The sequence below is a fragment of the Capsicum annuum genome, unplaced genomic scaffold, assembly GCF_002878395.1.
Source record: "Capsicum annuum cultivar UCD-10X-F1 unplaced genomic scaffold, UCD10Xv1.1 ctg4061, whole genome shotgun sequence".
NCBI classification, from domain to species: Eukaryota; Viridiplantae; Streptophyta; class Magnoliopsida; order Solanales; family Solanaceae; genus Capsicum; species Capsicum annuum.
The window spans coordinates 53,191-60,446 of record NW_025847926.1 but is presented as its reverse complement, the minus strand read 5'-3'; positions in this window follow the sequence as shown (position 1 = coordinate 60,446).

Genomic DNA, 7,256 nt, shown 5'->3' with positions numbered 1-7,256 from the left:
ATACATACTTAGTATACTTACGTAACACATTTTTACATCTAAAGTTATATACATTATTTTTCATTTCACAAAAATATATGAGTACACATACATTTTTCTAATGTCTTATTATACATATTCTTAGCTATATACACATACAAATATGTATACTTATATGTATACAAATAAATTTACTTATCCAATTGCATTTGACTTTATCATATTGAATTGAAATCTATTTTTGATTGCATATTCCATCATCATCGACTTTAAAGTAGCTTTGTTCTTACACACCTGTCCAATGAATATTTTGTTATGCTTTGAATCACAAATAATTGTCTGACCTTGCCCTTTTATATCCAGAACCTCTATCAATTCATTAGGATCTGCATCAATTTTGGCTTTATCACCATTCATTGCATAACTATCCAACCTTAGTCCGAATTCATAACTCTCGCCTCCAAAGTTAAAGTTAGATTTATCATTTTCAATGACGTTATAAAATACACCAACAAATAATGGATAGTTTTCAAAATCTTTTGCTTCTTTCTATACCATTACATATACTGTCACCCCTATATCGTTGTGTATCTCTATTCTTTTACTGCGAAAGTCAATTTTATACAAGGTGATTAACAATCAATTGAAGCAACTTATCATACTTTTTATTTTCTTCCATTGCAATTAAGTTCAACTGATAATGTTCATACTCATTATCATTATTTCACACACTTGAATGCTTCAAAAGAATGGATAATTGCGTCATTTATATATACTCTGTAAATAAATTCAAATCATAAATAATCAATAAATACAGATTCTTAAGTAATTTACTCAAAACAAGAACTCAAACATTTATCACTTTGTGAAAAAACACAAATTGATTTTATTATATACACTGTAACAAAACATATGAAAATTTATGAATCGCAACAAATTCATATTCATATTAATTCATCGAAATCAGATAACATATTCAAATATGAGAAGCAAACCCAAATTAATACTGGTAAATCGCATTTTATCCACTTTTTTAACAAAATTGAATAGATAATATACTTGTTATCAATTGTTGGTGAATATCTTTTCCTACTTTTCTCAATTCTTCAGAAAGAAATTTTTTCTCATTTTTTCAGATACATTATTGCATAAATGAGCTTTAAAGCTCTTTTATGAAAGACAATTATGTGGGAAAGTTGGAGGAAATTAAGGGTATTGATTGCAATCAGTTTTTCTTTTTTATCTTTGTTTTCTATTAGATTTTTTTTTGTGTGTGTGTAATTCCTCCTTAAATACATATAACCACTAATTGTTGTCTATAAAATGTAAATATTGAAAGTTAAACTAGAAAGTTAGTTATAAAGGTTCTAACGTGTCTATATCTGAAATTTTGCCTTTTTAATTTTTGTCTCCAAATTTAATAGTCTTTCCACATCTAAAGTTATATACATTATTTTTCATTTCACAAACATATATGAGTACATATACATTTTTCTGATGCCTTACTATATATTTTTAGCTATATAAACATATATATATGTATACCTATATGTATTTAAACAAATTTACTTATCTGATTTTTGACTTTATCATATTGAACTGAAATCTATTTCTGATCACATGCTTCGTCATCATCGACTTTAAAGTAGTTTTGTTCTTATAAACCTGTCCAACGAATACTTCGTTATGCTTGAGTCAAAAATTATTGTTTCAACTTGTCCATTTATATCCACAACCTTCACCAGTCTATTAAGATTTGCATCAATTTTTGACTTTTGTATCATTTGCATCCATTGCATTCCTATCCAACCTCAGTCTGAACCCAGAACTCTCGTCTTCAAAGTTTGAGTTAAATTTATCGATTTTTAATGGCTTTATCAAATACACTAACACATAATGAAAGTTTTCAATGTCTTTTTCTTCTTTTCGTACCATTAAATATACCGTCACCCCCATATCGGTGTGTATCTCCATTCTTTTACTGCTTAAGCCAGCTATACTCTGTTTTCACCATTTTAAAAATCAATTCTATACAAAGTTGATTAACAATTAATTGAAACAACTCATCACACTTTTCCATTGCAATTGAGTCCAACTAGTAATGTTCATACTCATTGTCATCATTTCATACGCATGAGTGCTTCAAGACAATGAGTAATTACGCCATTTCCATATACTCTGCAAACAAATACAAATCATGAATAATCAATAAATACAGATTCATGAGTAATTTACTCAAAATAAGGATTCAACTTTTATTAATTTGTGAAAAAAAAACACAAACTGATTTTATTGTATACATAGTAACCAAACCTACGAAAATTCATGAATCACGACGTATTCATATTCGTATAAGTTCGGTGAAATCAGATAACATATTCAAATATGAGAAGCAAACCCAATACTAGTAAATCATATTTTATTCACTTTATTTTTAATATAATTAAATAGAAAATTTACTTGTTATCAATTGTTGGTAAATATCTTCTCCTGCTTTTCTTAATTTTTCGAAAGACAATTTTTCTCATTTTGTCAGATTCACTGTTGCATAAATCAGATTTAATGCTCTGTTATGGAAGAGAATTATATGGAAAAGTTGAAGGAAATTAAGGATATTGATTGCAATCAATTTTTCTTTTTAATCTTTGTTTTCTGTTAAGAAGATTTTCTTTTTTGTCTAATTCCTCCCTAAATACATATAACCACTAACTGTTGTCTATAAAATGAAATTATTAAAAGTTAGACTATAAATTTAGTTATAAAGGTTCTAATATTTCTATTTCTGATTTTTGCCTATTTAATTCTTGTCTTCAGATTTGATAGTCTTTAATTTTATCCTTCAATAATTTATATTAAGTAAAAAATAAGTAACTGAAAATACCAGTATTATCAATTATGGTCATATTTTCTTTTTCAATTTCAACTAAATCAAATTGAACTTGATCGATTTTATATTTTATTTGATATAATTTATAGATTTTCGTTATACTCTCCAATCTGTGAGACACTTACGTTTCTTTCACAGAGTTAAAAAATGTAATAATAGCACATGAAGAGATAAAGTAATCAATTACTCTCGTGGTCTATTTTTACTTGTACACTTTCTTATTGGTACGGAGATTAAGAGACAATAAATGATAAAAATAATTTTACCATATTACTCTTTGAATATAATAAATTTAATGCTTTAGAAAATAAATTAGATAATGAATCATATGGGTAGAACTATTTAAATTATTCGTTGGTTTTATAAATTGGACAACTATTGTTGGACATTCCAAAAAAAAAAAAGTCATTGGACATCTCAAAATAGAAAAAAAGACAAGTAAAGATGGATGGAAAGAGCAGTTATCATTAAAGAATACCTATATTTAGCTTTAAGTGTTAATTATTCTCTTTATTCGCTTTTATTTGTCATTTTTTAACATAATATGCTCATTAAAAAAACAGTGATTGGTACAGTGACTTTACCATATTACCCAGTACTCCCTACGTTCGCTTTTACTTGTTATTTTTTGACATGATACACTCATTAAGAAAATAATTATTGATATAATTATTTTACCGTGCTCCCCCTATGCTCCCCTATTAATTGATATTTAGAGTAATATTCTTGAAAACGATTTGACAGAATAAACAATTAATGTTAAGGAAACAATAGGAAAACAAATTATCTTTTCTTGATGTGTCAAAAGTGACAAGTAACAGAAAATGGAGGGAGTAATAGATATTTGAGAAATTGTTTGGAGAATAAGTAATTAACGCTAAGAGTTATATGAATTTTGTTTTTGTCTTTTCTTGATTTTTTAAAAATAAAAAATAAAAATGATAATCAAATTAGGAAAATAGTGACAAGTAAATTCGAACGGAAAAAAGTAGTTCGCATTAGTAATGAAATGGGGGATGAACAAGGTTGAGCTTGCCTAGAACGCAAAGGAAAAATCATCTAGGGCTCTGAAAGAAGTGTTGAAGAAAATACAGCAAAGAGCGGGAGAACATCTTGTATTTGTGAAAAGGAATCATGAATTTGTATAATTTATATCAATCTAGAAGAAGATTAAAAAAAAAAAATAAGACTCATGTAAATGCTAATAATCATATTATTATCGTATATTTTTTAAATTTTATAAAATAAGACTCACGTAAATGCTGATAATTAAATTATTATAGTAAAAAAAATTTAATTTTTTTTATTTGGTCAGTTTTATTAGATCGATAAAACAGTACTATAGGGAGATGAAGAAAGACTTACATATGGTGTTCAGCGACCTAAAATAGACTTATTATAGAATCTTCATGGATGTTCTTTTGAGGTGCTTGGAGTCTAGAGGTGCATCTGCGACATATATTAGGGCAAAGAAACTGTACGACGAAGCCAAGATTCGTATTAGTATTATGGGAGGAGACTCTAAGCCTTTCTATCTTGATGGGGCTACACCAAAAATCAACTCTTACTCCATTTTTATTTACCTTTGTCATAGATGTATTGACGTGGCAAATTCAAGGTGAGATGTCATGATGTATATTACATGCGAATGATGTTATTCTAATTGACGAGACACGCAGTGGAGTAATGCTAAGTTGGTGGTTTGGAGACAAATCCTAGAATCTAAAGGTTTAGGTTATGCAGGAGTAAGACAAAATATTTAAAGTATAGGTTTAATGAGGTGGCTTATGAGGTTGATGTGGTAGTTTAACTCAATACTTAGGCCATTCAAAAGAGAGATAGTTTCAAGTATCTTGGATCTATGTTTCAAGAAAATGAAGAGATTGACGATGCTGCCACTCACTATATTGATGCAGGGTGGATGAAATAAAGTTTCATTTTCGATAGCTTGTGTGATAAGAAGATGCCTCATAAACTTAAAGGCAAGTTCTATAGAGTGGTGGTTAGGTCAACTATGTTGTATGAAGCGGAGTGCTAGCCAGACAAGAATTCTCACATTCAAAAAATGAAGGTCGAAGAGATGATGATACCATAATGAATGTGTGGGTTTACTAGAAAAGATAAAATTAGAAATAAGGTTATTCGAGATAATTAAGGTAGGAGTAACTTTGATGAAAATCAAGATGCAAGAAGTGAGGTTGAAATTGATTAAACATGTGTGGAGGATACATATAAGGGTAAAAGAATCGTAGGAATTAGTACGTCCTTGCTAGTACGTAAGAGGACTTTGTGTTGTTATCTGTGCTAAGTAATCATAGTACTAGTTTTATTGTAGAGCATTGGTGATGTTTGTTGTTTCTAAGGGTGTTAAGTGGGTCGGGCTGGGTCAACCCGAAATCGGCCAATTAAATTTATTCGTGTTGTGGGCCAAGTCAAATCCGGGTGGGGTTAAGTGGGCCGAATCAGGTCAGGTTCAACAATAAAAATTTTAAAAATAGCCCTAACCTGCCCCACTTAACCCAAACCGGTCAAACACACCTAAAACCGATCAAACCCGGTCAAAAATAAATAAAAAAGTTTTTTTAATGTACACTATATATACCTACCTATAGACATTTTAAATACGTTAAACAATATATATACACTATATATATAGTATATACTACATTAGAATTTAAAAAATATATACACATATAAACAATTACACATATATACGCACCATTCAATGTATATGTACTACTTTAAAGTTTAAATAAAATATACTACAATATATATACATTACAATATGTATATATATAGTTATATACTAATTTAAAAAATATATACCCATGTATAAGTTAAATATACGTTAAATATACACGTTTATAGAAGATATATACACATAAATATGCACCATTCAATGTATATGTACTAAATAAAATATGCTACAATATATATACATTACAATATATATATATAGTTATACTTATATATTAATTTATAAAACATATACACATGTATACGTTAAATATACATGTCTATAGAAGATATATACACATATACACGCACTATTCAATGTATATGTACTACTGTAAATAAAATATACTACAGTATATATAAATTATATATATAGTAATATACTAATTTATAAAATAAATACACATGTATATGTTAAATATACACGTTCATAGAAGATATATACACATATATACGCTCTATTCAATGTATATGTACTGTTTTAAAAAAAATAGACTAATATATATAGTTATATACTAATTTATAAAACACATACACATGTATACGTTAAATATACACGTCTATAGAAGATATATACACATATGTATGCATCATTCAATGAATATGTACTACTTTAAATAAAATATACTACAATATATATACATTACAATATATATATATATATATATATATAGTTATATACTAATTTATAAAACATATACATATGTATACGTTAAATATACACGTCTATAGAAGATTTAAACACATATACACGCACTATTCAAAGTATATGTTCTACTTTAAATAAAATATACTACAATCTTTATATATATATACACACTATATATATAGTATATACTACATTAGAATTTAAAAAATATATACAAAAACACACAATTACACTTATATACGCACCATTCAATGTATGTGTACTACTTTAAATAAAATATTCAACAATATATAAACATTACAATATATATATATATATATATATATATATAGTTATATACTAATTTATAAAACATATACACGTGTATACATTAAATATATACATCTATAGAAGATATATACACATATATACGCATCATTCAATATATATGTACTACCATAAATAAAACATATACTACAAAATATATATATATATATATATATATATATATATAGAGAGAGAGAGAGAGAGAGAGAGAGAGAGATAGAAACAGAGAGAGAATTATATACTAATTTATAAAACATATACACATGTATACGTGAAATAAATATGTCTATAGAAGATATATACACATACATACGCATCATTCAATATATATGTACTACTTTAAATAAAACATATACTACAATATATATATATATAGTTATATATAGTCATATACTAATTTATAAAACATATATAAATGTATAAGTTAAATATATACGTCTATAGAAGATATATACACGTATATACGCACCATTCAATATATATATACTACTTTAAATAAAATATAAATTGCAATATATATATAGTTATATATTAATTTATAAAACATATAGACATGTATACGTTAAATATATACGTCTATAGAAGATATATACACATATATACGAACCATTCAATATATATGTACTACTTTAAATAAAATATACTACAATATATATATATATACTACAATATATATATATATATATATATATATATAGT